Raw genomic sequence first — 15,420 nt, 5'->3', positions numbered from 1 at the left:
GACTCCCGGCTTCAGCCATCCTATTGCATTACTGATGCTTTCACATAAATGGAAGATGTTTAAGTTAATGATCTCCCATTGTTAACCATGTGTCACCCTCCTGTGCAATTTCAGTTCAAAATGGTGGTAAGAACATGGCCAGGAGGGATAACTGCCTACTTTCAAAGCAGGGTTTCCAGCCTGCCAAAGAAGTTCTGCATTATCAAGCAGAATTAATAAGTTCAAGCTATTTCCAAATATGCAACTGTGCCAGTAGACTCTGGTTCACATTTGATTTCAGAGAAGGTTTTCTAAATTGACCAAAGGCCACATAATTAATTTAATAGCTAATAATCTGTATATGCAGTTTAAAAGAGGGTTTTAACAAATACCTAGATGAAGCTGATAAAGCATCTTGAAGAAAGTTAATGAAGTCTGTCTTCAAAGCTGATGTGTTTAGTATACTGGTGTACCATAGAGGAAACTATCTTGGAAACCCCTTCCTATGTTCCAGAATTAAAAATATGTCAGAGTTTTCAAGGCTATTTGAGACTGAGATATACAAGCTGCATTTGGAGAGCACCTTGGAATTTACTTACTAGATTTTATCAAGTTCACTTCTCTACTGTGCTCAGTTCCTCCCTTCACCTCCTTAATATTTTTTTTTTTCTTAAATTAATCTTTTGGATAAACTTTTAGTTCATAAATTTAAGAGCAAATAATTCAAAATCTTCAACATGAGTTTTTCAAAATTGCATAGCACTGGCCAAATGATGCTCTCGTTGAAGTAAATGGTAAAGTGTCCAGCAACTTCAAAAGAAGCAAACATAAGCCAACACAGATTCCTTATTAAAACTCCACCTTTATTACTTTGAAAAGAAGGGGAAATTCAAAAGGACTAACTAAGGAAATTCAATGCCCCAATCCCATTGTAATTCAATAGGACTGGGGCACCAAACTCCCTTAGGCTGTTTTGCAAATTGTCTCTCACAATGGACGCCAATCTGGCTCCCATAATGAGTCATTCTGTAATGTCATAGGGTCAAGGTGACTACTGGATGGTGATACCTGGCCATAACTGAAATAATACAATACTTTGGATACATTGCGTTTTCATCACTGTGGGTTTGTGAAACAAAATCATCTGAAATGATGGATTAGATTAATGCTAGAATAGGTTAAGAATGACCCAGCTGGAGGCAGGAGAGGCTGGGGCTGCTTATTAAGTATCTCCAGAATGCTTCAACTCCACCTCCAGGAGCATCTGAGCCCTAGAGAGAGAAATGGGACAAGGAACTTACAGGCAAGATCACAAAGGCTTGAAGCGTTTGTTTAAGAAATCACCCAAAAGATCAAGTGCTGGGGTTTATGGTTATCTCTCCAGATAAAGCAAAGCTGTAGCTTCTTCCTCACCTACCCAATCCTTTAAGTACTCAAGCCAGGAAATGTGAAATCTTCCTTTCCACTTGCTGTCAGGATGGAAAAAGCACTCCTCCTGCTGCAGCAGAGATATGGAAAGCTACATCCAGGAATGGCAGGGCCTCCACCCCATGCTGAGACCTTCCGTACCACCACCAGCCCTGCTTTTGGTCCTGCAGTGTTTGCAGTGATGCTTGTCATTCACAGTCTGGTGTGCCAGCTCCCTCTAATGCTCTGTCTGTATGTAAGAATATTCACCTAGAATAGCAGAGGGGTATAAAGCTACTTTGGGGAAAACAAGTTCATCTGACTCCATACACAAAGTTTTAATTTCTCTAAAGGAAAAGGCCCATAATTGTTCCCACACCAGCATCACTCAAGAAGTAATTTTTACTGAGGTTTATTGATGCTTCCGTCCTCTTCAGAAGAGCCCTCTCCCAAAAAATTAAAATAAAACCATCCTACTCCCTTTTCTCCACTGTTAAGACTAGTCACCTTCATGAGCTGAACCAAGTGTTTTATATGGTCTCTTTCATTATATTTGATTAACTCCACATGGGTTTGGATTCTCAGAGATTTTTTAATATACAAGACATATACAAGATGAATTCCTTTCTTTTTAGCTCAAAACTACATACCAGGGACCAGGAGAAAGAACCCAACAGTGCCTCTAGAGATCATTTGTTTCAAGTGGACCCATCAGGGGTCCCTTCAGAGCTGTATGCCTTATGCTCAAATTATATCTCATCGTGTTGTTTTTAGCGGGCAAATTCTTAGATTGTGAATCAGGTTAGTTCATGGAGTTAATCAGTCTGCAGGCACTGTTTCATTAACAATTCCAAGCAACTGAGTTATCCAGTTTGTTGGTATTATTTACAACAGAGTAGGTCAATATCACGTATTAGTAGGACAGCATTGTGTATCACAAGGATATGCTTTCCCTTAGCAATGAGGTGTTGTTCAGAGGGATTCCAGAGCAAAGCCCATGAAAATTTGCAGAAACACTCCAGTTGACTTGACTGGGCAAAGAATACCTGTGTAGTGTTCAAGGAAGAACTCATAGAGTTTTCTCTATTCTGTCCTGCAGAACTCTTATTGATATTTTTCTAATTATTTTCAGTTCAGATTTCCTGAAAATAAATGTGGGAGTTCAAGCTGGTAACATGCTACAATTACCTCCTCATGTATCACAAATCAGTCATGTTGTACTGCCTGCAGTAGGCTTTATGGGTTCTGAAGTCTTTCTCATGCTAACTGTGAAGTTACTGATGTGTGAAAGAAATGCCAGATGGAGCTGGCTAGAGGGTTAGCTTTGGAGTTTCTGCTGGGGACAGGATATAATTCTGACCACAGTCAACTCTATGTTTTCAGGTGGGCACATCATGGTTCAAAGAGGACCTGTATTTGAAGTAATCTAGTGTTACACAGGAGGACAACCATGGACAGCCATATTGTTTTGCTGTAAAAACTGCTTGCAAACAACTGTTTGAGGTTCATTCTTCCTCAAGGTGGTGAGGGCTAGCAGTTAAGAGGTGGACAGGAATTCAGGATACTTCAATTGTTCCCTTTGATTTTGTTGCTAAAGGAATAGGTTTTTTGAGTGAATAAGGCCACCTCCCAGTGGCTGGCTTCGTTTTTGTCCTCAGGCTGTGAAGAGCTTCTGTGTATGCAATTATTCCAAATCAACTCCATGCAGGAATGTTTTTTTTCAGAACAAGTACTCAGTTTCATAGTTTACTTTAACCCACTTGGAGAGCAACAAGGAATTCCTAACAGTGAAAGCAAAGAAACTAGCACGTGTGTTTCACCTATCTCCACAAAGTGTGAGAGGTAAATCCCTCATCCTCTGCTTTCTGAATGGGGAAAGCAAACAGTCACGGCCACTGAGCTACTCTTTTTCTAGAGTCCTCCTGTCCACAGCCCCACAACACTGAAGACCTCAGGTGGTTAAAAAAAAACCCAACACAAACGAATCAGTCAAAATTCCTAGCCTAATGCTTTGGGGTCATCGTGTATTAGAACCTTGACAAATTACACTGAGTAATTTTTTCCCCTTCAGGTGTCTGGTAAATGTACATTCTTCTCCTAGGGTGCAGCTAAAGGTGGGCACAAGGCAAAAAGACCTGAAGGGAAGGGTGGCTTCTCCCACAACTTACATGTAAGCTTGCCTGAAAAATCTTCGATCATGCAAAAGGAGTCTGATAGTCAGCTATTTAAGTTATGAAGGCACCAGAAACAAAACATCCCACATGGACAGGCCTTGCAATTGGTCTGTGCTTCTATCTGTGTATTCTGCCAGCGTTTCCAGACACTATGGACATCTTACAGGAATTCCTTCAGAGTTATTGTAGCCAGTGAGCCACAGAGCCTTGCTGACATGACCATGTAACTAATAATTAATTATAATCATATACCATTTTATCAGTTATTTTAGATTTTTCATTACAGTGCCAACTGTATATATATACTGTTATATTATTATTTGTATTTATGTTATTCACCAGAAATGCCAAAGAGCATATAAAAATAGGCTTCAAGTAATTCAAAACTAAAACTAGGGCTCTCAATTCATCTATCTATGTCATTTGAGAACAAGCAAGCAAATTCCTAGATAAGAGTAAAATATACGCTTGTCAAATGTAATTTTTTTTTGAATGCAGTTCTTCATAAATTAATCCCTAGTGACAAACAAAGAGATCTTCTATTCTTTGTCTTTGCATTTGATACTGTGTAGATGCTAAAAATGTTATTCTGGTAATGCTGCATTTTGGGCAAGGACTACCAAAATTTCCTATCAAGCAGTATCACCAGACATTTCCTATCAGCTGTATCACCAAGCTTATTTAAATTGTCATATGTTTTTAGATATAACTCACCCAAACTGGTCTTGCCTAGTTCTGTTTTCTAGTATCAGTAGTCTTCTCTGAAGGTCTTTCCATGCTGTTGCAGTCTGTTAAGCAGATATACTCAGTAATTGTCCTCTGGACAAATCAAGTAACCCATCTTTCACAAGTCCCCCTCTGAAGGCTTTATTGTCCTCCTCCATCCTCCCCAGCCACTTAAACCTCCAGACAAAGCAAAAAACTTTCTTTCTGGGGTTTCAGCAACACATCTTACTGCAGTGTAACTGAGAGGGAGGAACTGACATGCATATTGGAAACAAAGACATCCCAATACTTCGGGCATAAGCTTGCCTGGGAATTTACACTGCTTTTATCAAGCATAAGCAGAAAATATGTGATCAGAGCTTTAAGTGAAAACATTGGCAAAACTGAAACATTTTCTTAATCATCTTTTGTTCTTGGCAATTTGTTTCTTTGTAGTTCTCATGGATGTTAGGGGACACAAGGACAATCACAGTCAGTTTGTTTCTTTCACCTACCTAAGGTGATCCAAAGAGTCTATCCTGGTAATTTCTCCATTACATCCATAACCTGAACTGTAGCTTACCTTTTTGGAAAGAAGAAACCAGGAAATTCCTACAACAGTCATTCCACTGATTTCCTTCCCCATATTTTTCCTCTAATCTTGTTAAACTTCAGGTCCCACTCCATGTTGCTTTTTGCCACATAAAAGATAGTATCAGAAACCGGAGGATGGTGACAGACTTGCAGGCTTGCCTACCTGCTTTTGCATGTGGCTGAAACTGTTATGATGCTGCCTTTCTTCTGAGTATCTGTGCCTCCATATACCTGCTTTTCTCAATATGTTTATTTTGCCACTTATGGCAAATTTCCATCTTTCTTGGACACAGGGAAGAGCAGAAGGAATCCCAGAGGTTTTTCCTCACCTTCCTCAGAAATAGATCACGTTGTTCAAGTGCCTGCTTTGCTGGTTTGACAAGTCATAAATGCACCTCTTTTCTTTTTCCTGCTCACCACCTTGCAAAGACCTTCTCTCTCTTTTTGCCCCCACATGCACCAAGCTATTTGCAGAAAACTGGACAGCTTCAACAGAAAAAAATCAAGGCCATAACTTGATGAACACTCCCTTCTACCAAAAAGGCCAACTTGTTCATAGTTTGTTCTTTACCTCTAACTCCTGCCCACCCAGTTGTACCACCTCAAGTTTGTTGCAGCTGAACAGAATGACAAAAATTGTCTTAGTTAAAAGCACGCCCCCATTTTTACTTTTATTTTTTAATCCTTTTAATATTTTTAAATGCCACAAGCAATTGTAATTGCACAGCTGGGGAAGCAGCTAGGAGGGAGAGCAGAACAGCAGAAAGGTAGGTGTGAGTTATGCCTGCATTATCATTAAAAGAAAAGTTCATTGAACTGTGGCTTCACATAGGTCCTCCTCAAACACACTATAGCTCTGTGTGTAGACCTCTGTCCCAGAGATTTACAGAAGAGGGTAAAAGCATTAGTTCCTTTGTTTGGTCTCCTGAGTCTAAGTACCCCACTAAAAACAAAGCCCCAAAGTGAAAACAACCAACCAGCACTTTCTTGGTTTGCAAAATGTGACAGAAACTCTGAAATTTCAGGTAACTTGTTTTGGACTGAACAGAATGTTTCATTCAACCTGGAGACTTGTGGGTTTTTTGTTTTTTTTTTTTTTTTCTTTTCCTTTTTTTTTCTCTTGAGTTACTGAAAGGCAGCTATGTTATCAAATAGATATGCTACTCTGCGCTCAGCAAGCCTGGCTGCCCTGAACTCCTCTAGGTCCTGTCAAATGGAGTGCAGGCACAGAGTGAAAATCATTGGCTCAGTGAACATCACTCAGGTCAGATCTGACATCCACCTGTGTCAGAGAAGTCTAACGTTACAAAGCTGAAGTAGAATCCTGGCAGTCTGTGGCTTTGAATTAACCAAAATGCATCTGGAATGACCAACCTGCAGCGCTAACACACAAACATAACAAAAATTTTTGCCTTCCAAGGGAACTCTGCTGTGATTAGAAAGAAATGTCAATCTATCAGTCACCTGAGTCAATGGGCATTCCCTCCATTGCTTCCCAAAGCAGGAGCATCCCTTTAGCAGGATCAATGCTTTCTAATTTTATCCTGAACACAGTCAGTCAGGAAGGAAACTTTGCCTTTTCACTAGATGTAGAAAAAGGCATTTGATTGTGTTGGGTCACTCCTTACTTCTTGTAAAGTTGTGTAGCTCAGAGGTAATTTGGGGTTTTATTTTTTTATTTTTCAACCAAAAAGGCAAGACTTAACAATTTTTTTCCCCCTTTCTCCACAAACAAAACTAAAACACATACTTTAAACAGTGCTTTATTACAGGCTTTCCAATAACTTGGAAACACCACCTCTAGGGAAGGCTTTGGCACTATCCCTGAATCAGAGGCAAAGTGTAATTTTTAACACAGAGCTGGCTCCTGAATGAAAACAGTATACTGTTTTTTCCTTGTCCGTATGCACCTTTTCAATGCCTCTCCTGATGTTGCTGGCAGTTAAGTCCAGCTCATTCCCTCTCTCCCTGCCTAGCAGATTCAAGGGACAAAGAGCCCTGCTGTCCCCTACCAAGTGGGCTGCAAATGCCACAATCTAGCTTGAATAGATGAGTCTTTAGGGGCCACATTCAGGCACTGGACAACTTTTTTGGATGGTTAAGACACGTGTTCCTGGGTGTCTTTCTACTGTGAATTAGGAACTAGTCTAAGTTATTTTGTTCTATGACACAGGGCACTTGAAATTGATGATGCATAGGTAAGACAAGTGATGATATATATTTAACAATATCTATTATTACATATAATGTCCCAGATGATTGGTTGTCTTCTCTGTCTGTGCCATCAGCAGCACTGAAAGTTGACTAGAAATTGTTGCTGAATAAGTAAAACCAAGAAGCAAATTCAGATGAAAACAGAATTCACCAAAGAGCAGTTTCCCTGATATGAACTGCTCATTGATAGTTATTTTTAAGCAGGGACATCACAAGACCAATCCGTCTGACTCTCAGCCGATGCTTCCCACATCAGACAGATCCAGTTCATGTGAAAGGCAATGAAACCTCCTACCAGCACCCCTCCAGGCTGGCTCAGGGCCCATCACGAGCCATACCTCCTCTTCCACTTGATTCTTTAATTCAGATTTGACAACCTAGGATGCAGATATAAATCCAACTACAGGACAACTATTAATAAGCTGACAAATGCTAAGGATGAGAATTCTCAGTGAATTTAAAGCTGAGGGATGATTGCCAAGAAAATTTGGCTCTCGCTCCCCTGTTGCTTTGATGCCCTTGATTTCCATTCTCACAGCCTAAGAAAACACTTCTTCCTTCCTCTCCACTCGCACCCTAATCTCCCCAGGTATAAGCAGTGAGGGAGATGAAGCCCTCTTTAAACAGCTGCCCAAGCCTGCCTCTTCTCACTTGTCAGCCAATTCTTCCTGCCTTTTAATGGTTCTGGCAACATCTTACTCTCCACAGTTTGTTTCTCACCGCTTCTGCCAGCCTGTGGAGCAGGCTGGACCCAGGGTGGGAAGAAGGCAGGCAGAACTGGACCCAAGGCTTGCAGGTCCAGGTCACATGGCAGAAGTGCTGTTGATAGATGGGCAAGGCAGTGCAGCCCTCTTTTGAATGACACTATGTAGAACCTCTTCTTGAGAGGCAGTGTCCACCCCACCCCCACCCCCACCCCCCGTAAAATTCACATTAACAGGCACAGGTAAAACAACTAAGGCAGGAGCATGGCAGGGAGGAGAGCTCTAGACCAATAGCAGTTTTGCCCTCCAGACCACGAATTTTCAGGTGACCATAAATGTTTACAGTTGGGGTCACAAGAACATAAATTCAGTTAAATAATTTTGTCTGGGAAAGGGTGTAAGGAAGGATTTGGTTTCTTTGGGGTGTTTCATGTTGTAATAATACGTTCCAGCAACTTGATTACTTTTTGGTTTTGGGGTTTTTTTGTTTTTCCTCCAGAAATGCTGAAACAATTTGTTTTGACAGCCCAGGAAGAAGAAGCTGGTGGATCTTTTGTTTTGAAGGAGTGAACATCACTTAAAACATTGGCCTGAATTAAAAAGGAGGAGGAAGCTATGCCAAAGATTTCTAAGATCCCAAACATTAAGCAAAACCTTTCTCTTCAAGGCAAATCAAGCACTCTGGGTTGAAGCAGTCAGAAATTTGTTTTTCCATTTGCTGTCTAGTAGAAAAAAACCCAAACTCTCGGAAAAAGCTATTGGATTTGAACCAAAGTTTTTCCCCTCCAGTTTTTCACCCACTCTTTGACAAGCTTTAGGAGCCAAGGTTGTTCCCCAGAGATTCTGGACATCTTGCTGTGAGCTAAAGACTTCCCATATTCTGATGTCTGTGCACCCAAAATTCAGGGGATGGCAGCTACTCTCATTTACAGAAGCCAACCACCATGTAAACACTAGCCTGGGGGTAGCAGAGGACAGCCCTGCATTTAGAGGACTCTTCCTTAAAACGTGTCTAAGTTATGGCTATGTCTTCTCCTATGAAGGGATTATTCTCTTTCTCCCCATGCCTATGGCAAAATTCTCTTCAGTCTCAATGGGAGCAGGGTTACCCTGCCAACATTTCAGTAACCAACAGGGCCAGCTTGAAGCTGGTTTTCTGGCACTTGGCGGAGGGTTTCATAACCATGCATCACTGTAAACTATACCAGGGAGGATGATCCTCCCTGCCTTCCTTTTTGTCTGTTTCCTCAAGCAACACAGCCGCTGACAGGCACACCAGGGACATGGCTGGCAAGCAGTGGGAGATGCTGTTTTACTGGCAATCAGTGACTAGATGAGTGTGTATTTGTTTCTGCTTGCTTCCCATGAAATATTATTGATCTGAGTGTGCCATCAAAAAGCTGGAACCGTCAGCTGTGAAGCCAAAAATCCTACTGCAGGAATTGCAAGGCCATTTGAAGAATTCGCCTTTTCTGTCCCTGTGAAATGGGATACCAGGCCAGTTGTGCAGCAATATGGATCAGTCCTCCCTCATTCCCTGAGGGAGGCTGGCTCCTTGGCAGGAGTTTTGCTGGCATTGCTGAAAGCCGTAGTTTGACTGGTACAAACTGATGAGTCTTCCCATCTGCTGTTCTCCTGCAGCTGACCTCTGATCCTGCTGAATCTCCCTCTGCTTCCTGCTGGAGAGTAATTCCTTCAGACACCTCCTACAGCACAGACCAAACAGACCACCAAAAGCCAGCCAGCTGAGGAAATAATATCTACCTTGGATGCAAAGCTTCAGGGCTAACCTATTCCTACACTAAAAACGCATACTACACCAGCTTCAAGATCCAGCTGTCCTTTTATGTACAAAGACCCTGATCCAGCAAAGCACTTTAGCTACTGAGTACTTGCCTCCTCCTATGCTTCCATTTACAGTGTCTTAAGAGTGTTGCTGGATCAGGGCCTGCTTTTCCTTAGCTAGCCTGATTCTCAGACCCCTCATTTATTTATTAGATATTAGATGACTTTTCTTTGCTAATTCTCTTCCCTCCCAACCGCCCCCACCCCCCACCCCCCCACCCACCCCCCCGACTTGAGTCATAATGTTGCCAGTGGTTATTCAGGTCTTAATTCCAGTGATCTGCAGGGCAGCTGAGGGCAGGGACTGTGCACAGCCATTTCACCATGTGCTGCATCTGCTGATGTGAAAGGACAGAGTGCAAAAAACCCCATACTGCCTCTTGCCTAGCAGTAAATTCATACCTGTTCTAAAATTTAGTGAGATCTGGCCTTGCAGCCTTTGCTGATGTGCAGAGGTGGGTCCTTGCTGATGCTGGTGAAGATGGAGTTGGGAGAAACAGCTTTGAATGTGCAGCAAGACTGGTTTGAATGTTAGGGCTGGGTTTCAGCAACACAGGCTTGTCTTCTTGACCCGACTCCTGCAGCAAGAGTGTACACATGGCATGGCTGAGGCACTGGAAGCAAGTTGTGAAAGCGGTGGAAGAATGTGCCCACTGCCTTTTCACGCACACACACACGTGCACTCATACATACACGCACGCACTCTTCTGCAGCCTGTTGGTGTTCCACCACCAAAGGATAAGGTATGCAGCCTTGTTACCAGCTACATTTAGGGAACAGACTCACACCAAGGTTATGTGGTCACTAAGCAGATCCTGAGTAATAGGCAGCCCTTGCTCCAATGTGTTTGCAGTTTGCACAGCTAAGATGGAGGAACGCAGAAACACAGAGAGTTGAAATGACCTGTGAAAGCTCATATGACAACCTGCCTGTTAAAAAAAAGGCGAATACACACATGTATGTACTCCCTGGGATGTTTCTTTGCCTGACTTTTCCCTCCTGCAATGTCTTGTCTGTTCTGCCCTCTTATGGGATCATTTTTTGTCCTTCTTACTCACCAAACACTCTTTTTTTCCTTTCCTCGCCCTCTTCTCTGTATTTCACAACTTTTGCAAAGCACAGCTCATGCACAGCAAGGCCATGATTCAGCAAGAATCCCATCATGTGGGGCACAAGGAAACAAGGTGATTTCATCTAACACCACATGTGATAGTCAAATGCTGCTGCTGATCTGCTTCAGAGAGTGTTAATAGCCAATGTGAAGATCTGGATGAAAACCTGAGGAACCTAAAGCATATAGAGGAAGAAAGATATGTGTGTGTGTGTATTTCTTTTCTTCTTCTGATAACTCAGTTTTATAGCAGAGGTCTGCAACTTGTATTTGTTGAACAAAAATGTCACCAGAGAGGTGCTATTCCAGCACCAAATGCACTGCCAAAGTAGTAGTCCATAAAGTAAAGTCTGTAACGAAGTCCAGCCAGCTGCTACCAGCACAAGGTCTTCATGGTGGTCTGTGCTTGATAAGATTGAAGGACACAGACGAAAACGTTTGTAATGAATTGTTTCTTCAAGACCCTGTCCTCCCAGACCATGGCATCATGTTAATGCCAGCAAGAACTGAAGAAGAAACCCAGAAAGGGGTAAGGATTCTCTGCACACCTTCCGTGATTTACGTCAGCCCAAGATATCATCCACAGTGAAGCATTCCTGGTTTCATCATGGCACAATGCTCCCACAGACACCGGCAGTCCCTTCTTTTCTGTTCACCTGGCAGTTCAAGTAGGGCAATCTGGAAAAGAGAAGCCACCTCAGTTTCTGGTAAATGAGGTACTGGAAGCTACATAATAAGCCATCTTATGACACAGGCTGGGAAGTGATTTTATTCCGCACATTATTGCATTTCCCTTAGCTGTGCATGAGTGTCTTTGTAACGAAGACCATGGTTCTATTTCCTACATTTTACACCTCCATTTAAATTAGCCCAGCTATGTGAGAGAAATAGAGTCTAGGGCTTTGAAGCAACCTTTTTTTAATATATATTTCACTACCATTAAAACTGCAGCTTTTTGCAGACCAAGGAGAGAAAACAAACCAGAAGTATCCAGAAAAATTATAAAATTTAAAACAGCAACCCCCGCATATAAACAATTTTTTAATGTCTGTGTCTGTCTGTATTTGCAAGTCCTGAATACATTCTGCTATTGTAGAGCTCAGTAAATCATCACACAGACCTTATTGCCGCACAGAGGATAAATATTCAGCTTTGTGATTTTGCCTGTACCATATCTATACTTAAACTAAAAATTTGCAAGCAGCTTTAAACTGTCATGTGTTTTCTAATTTTTTACTCTACATTTGCAAATTCTACCGAAAGTAGCTTTCACTCAATTTGAATCTTTCTCAGGATTCAACCCAGAGCCAATAAGGCTTTAAAAGTGAGAGCATGCCCATCACAGTTCTACACACATTTAAACTTGAAAATGATGCATTTTTTCGAAACATCCTTTTTGCATATATAGTAGCAGACAGTGGTAAATGTTATAAAACTATTGTTGATTCACAAAGTGGGCAATTCTGGTACCCAAGCTAGCTTAGAAATTTCTGAATATAATATTTCTGAAAATATATCTAGAAACTTGTTCCAAACTTAAGACTTTGATTTTTTCTTTCTAAAGCATGATGGCAAAATTTTTGAAAAATGTTTGTTAATTTGATACTAATTTTTTATGGAAGCACCATAATTTGGCTCTCAGGCATTAAGAACTTCACTAAAAGGAATTCTCTTTAAGGAAAGCATTTCCAATATATGCGTTCACCTATGGTCTTCGCTCATATTGAGGCAATCCAACTGCCTGATTAGATACATATGAACATGTAAAAGTGGGATTGTCTTTTTCACATCTTGTCCCAGGTGGAAAATAAAGCTGGCTGAAAGGATGTTAAGGGACCATTCAAGATTATCTGCTACAGTATACTATACTGGTAATGTATTTAATTTTTTTTTTTTTGTTATTTTAAATGTTCATCTGGAGGGTTCAGATGATCTTTAAAAATATGAAAGTGTAGCCAATATAATATTTACCATGCTTGCACTCCTTCCTAGCCTTAGGTCTTCCAAGAAAATGAGATGTGACATTTCGTGATACATGTATTAATTTTAACTTGGAAAAGAAAAATATGTTTCCGAACAAATAAGTAAATAAATACAAAATCATCTCATAAATATTTTTCTAGGTTTGATTGAAAGTCATATCTTTCTGTTGAAGTAATGCTGCCTTTTCAGAGGTTTCACCAGAAACCGCTTGATGTATTACACTGTTCAGAGGGAAATATTTAAGAATAAAAAAATCAGAACTAATAAGCTACAGCTCTAGAAGCTGCCTTTACAATGATCAGATCATCTGCTGACAGAGGTTTCATCAGTCAGTAGCCCTTACTGAGGATTTCTGGGCTGAAGACTTCTGTATGCATTACTATGGGTTTCTCCATAGGAAGGGAAGAACCTGACAAAACTATTCCATTTTATCTGTGTTCCAGGAAAATGGGCCAATTCTCAGCTGCAATACTTTGGAGAATTTCCTGTCTGGTAGTTCAGAAACTGCCAAAAGCAGGGCATAGAAGCCAGAAAGTACACTGCTGTCATTAGCCCAAACAAACAAACAAAGATCCCCAACAGAAAATAACCCTCCCCAAAATAAAAATAGTTCTAAAAGATCAACAAAAACAAAAATGGACCAGATTTTAAATGAGAGCTTGTGTTTTACATATCATGTGGCTAGACATAGTTTTTGGAAACAGTCCAGCTCAGCCCACTTTTCTCCACCATCTGTCAGCAGTAGGTTTGCTGACTGCAAGAGCTTAGAGGCAACACGTAAAAGGCGAGTGTTAGACAATTGAGTTTAAACATGACAAGAGCAGGGAAATTCAAAGGCTTGATGATGTAATGTGCTAACACTTGGCTGTTGTGAGAAAAAGAGGAGGAGGAGATAACACTTTACAGAGAACTGGGTCGTTCACCTTTAAGCTGAATTCTCTGGCTCTTATCAGTTTGTACTGAGACCCTGACATTGTTTAAATGTGGGGTTGGAAGTGTTCCTTTTAGACATAGGCCAAAGAGATTTGGGATGGTGATTTAGATGCAGGCTGTGGCTGTGGGTGTAGATCTTCCAATAAGCCAAGTCACATTCTAGAGAACTGAAAACTTCTGAGATGGGATTGGTCACAAAGATGGGGACCACCAGAAGATGAGCTGGCTGTGAGTTTTATGCCCTTTGGCCATATTGTAAGAATTGCAGGAGCAGAGGTTTCTAGTGTCCTTGTATCAGCCCCATTTGTAGACAAGCCCCTCTTCCAAATGCCTTTTCCTCCCACATTTGCTGTGGGTCTACAGCAAAGACCCAAATGCTAATCATTCGCTCACATCTAGAGTCCCTTGACTTCAATGTGTATACCAACCCACAAGAACGGAGTTGAATGAGGGGGCAGTCTGGCTCACATGGAGCTAATCTCAGACAGTTCATATGGAGCCTAAACTCTGAACAATGCTCAGAAGATTCTGGTTTGCTCCAAACAGGACTTGGGGAAATGGATCTGCTCTCCAGTCAAAACAGGATAGTGCTGTAATTTGCCCCTTGCATAATGGGAGAGTATTTGTATCTCATATTTCAATGCTGACTGAAGTTTTATTTATATCCCAAAAATTCCCTCCTGAAAAGCATGCTATCAGAATGAAACTTAGGAGTCCTACATAAGAACATACCTCAGATGTAGGAGATTAGAAGGCTGGGAAAATGCACGCTTTGAACAGAAGGATACCTACTGAACTTGTGATGGTAATTATAGTATTGGGTCTCATTGTGTTATTGTAAAAGCTTCTTTGAGAAATCTGCTTCTCATCTGGTCTTGAGCAGCAGGCAAAGGGATTTCTTAAGCTGTCTTTGAACATGGCTATGTTGGAAAGAGCTCAGTCCAGTCTAGTTAAACTGGCTGCTAAAATTACAGCCAGTTTGGGAGCTATCTATTAAAAATTCTTGAATGAGCTGCGTTTTCTCCTGATGCTCATTGCTTGTCTGCTTGGAAAGCCTGTACTTGGTTCAAGAGACAGTTCTTCATTTGCCTCCTCTCTCACCCACACTGCTCTGGCTTGTTCCCAAAGTTGCCACTGCCTTGCATGCATCTGATACTCAGCTCTGGATCCACCACATCTGCCAGCCTCATCTCTGGCATTCAGTAGAAGGTGAAACCCTGCTTTTAAAGGCAATTTTCTGTCTTTTCCAGTGAAGAGATGCAGAACACAGGGCTCCTTGTGTCCCAGTGTACCACCAGAGTCTGTTCTACTGAGGGACAGCATCTGAGGGAAAGCAAGGACAGTGGCTTCCCATGTTTTTGTTTCCTGGCAGAAGAAACTGCCTGTAGGCTTTACTTAAACTGTCTGTGGATTTGCACCACTGGGCATGACAGCAGAACCCAGCCCTGGAAGCCACAGACTACCAGAAGTCTTCTGAGTGCAGTAGGGGAATGGGATCAGCACCTGTGGACTGATTATAGATTTTGATGTGGTGCCATGCCTAGGATCCGTGCCAGTAAAAATCCTTGTAAAAACTGTGGACAAAATTTATTGCATACCTGTCGTAATCAGTTTTAAAATCACAACATTTTCCTTGGTTTTAGTTGGTCTTTTCTGTTTTAAAAAAATAGTAGGAGGGCAATTTCATCTTTAGATCAAAGTAATAAAGCCTCAAGAATCCATCTGAAACTTATAATTCTCCATATTTTTTTTACATTTAGATAATTAAAAA

This window comes from Falco rusticolus, chromosome Z (assembly GCF_015220075.1).
Source record: "Falco rusticolus isolate bFalRus1 chromosome Z, bFalRus1.pri, whole genome shotgun sequence".
In the NCBI taxonomy this organism is placed as follows: Eukaryota; Metazoa; Chordata; class Aves; order Falconiformes; family Falconidae; genus Falco; species Falco rusticolus.
Note: the sequence above shows the minus strand (reverse complement) of the source record.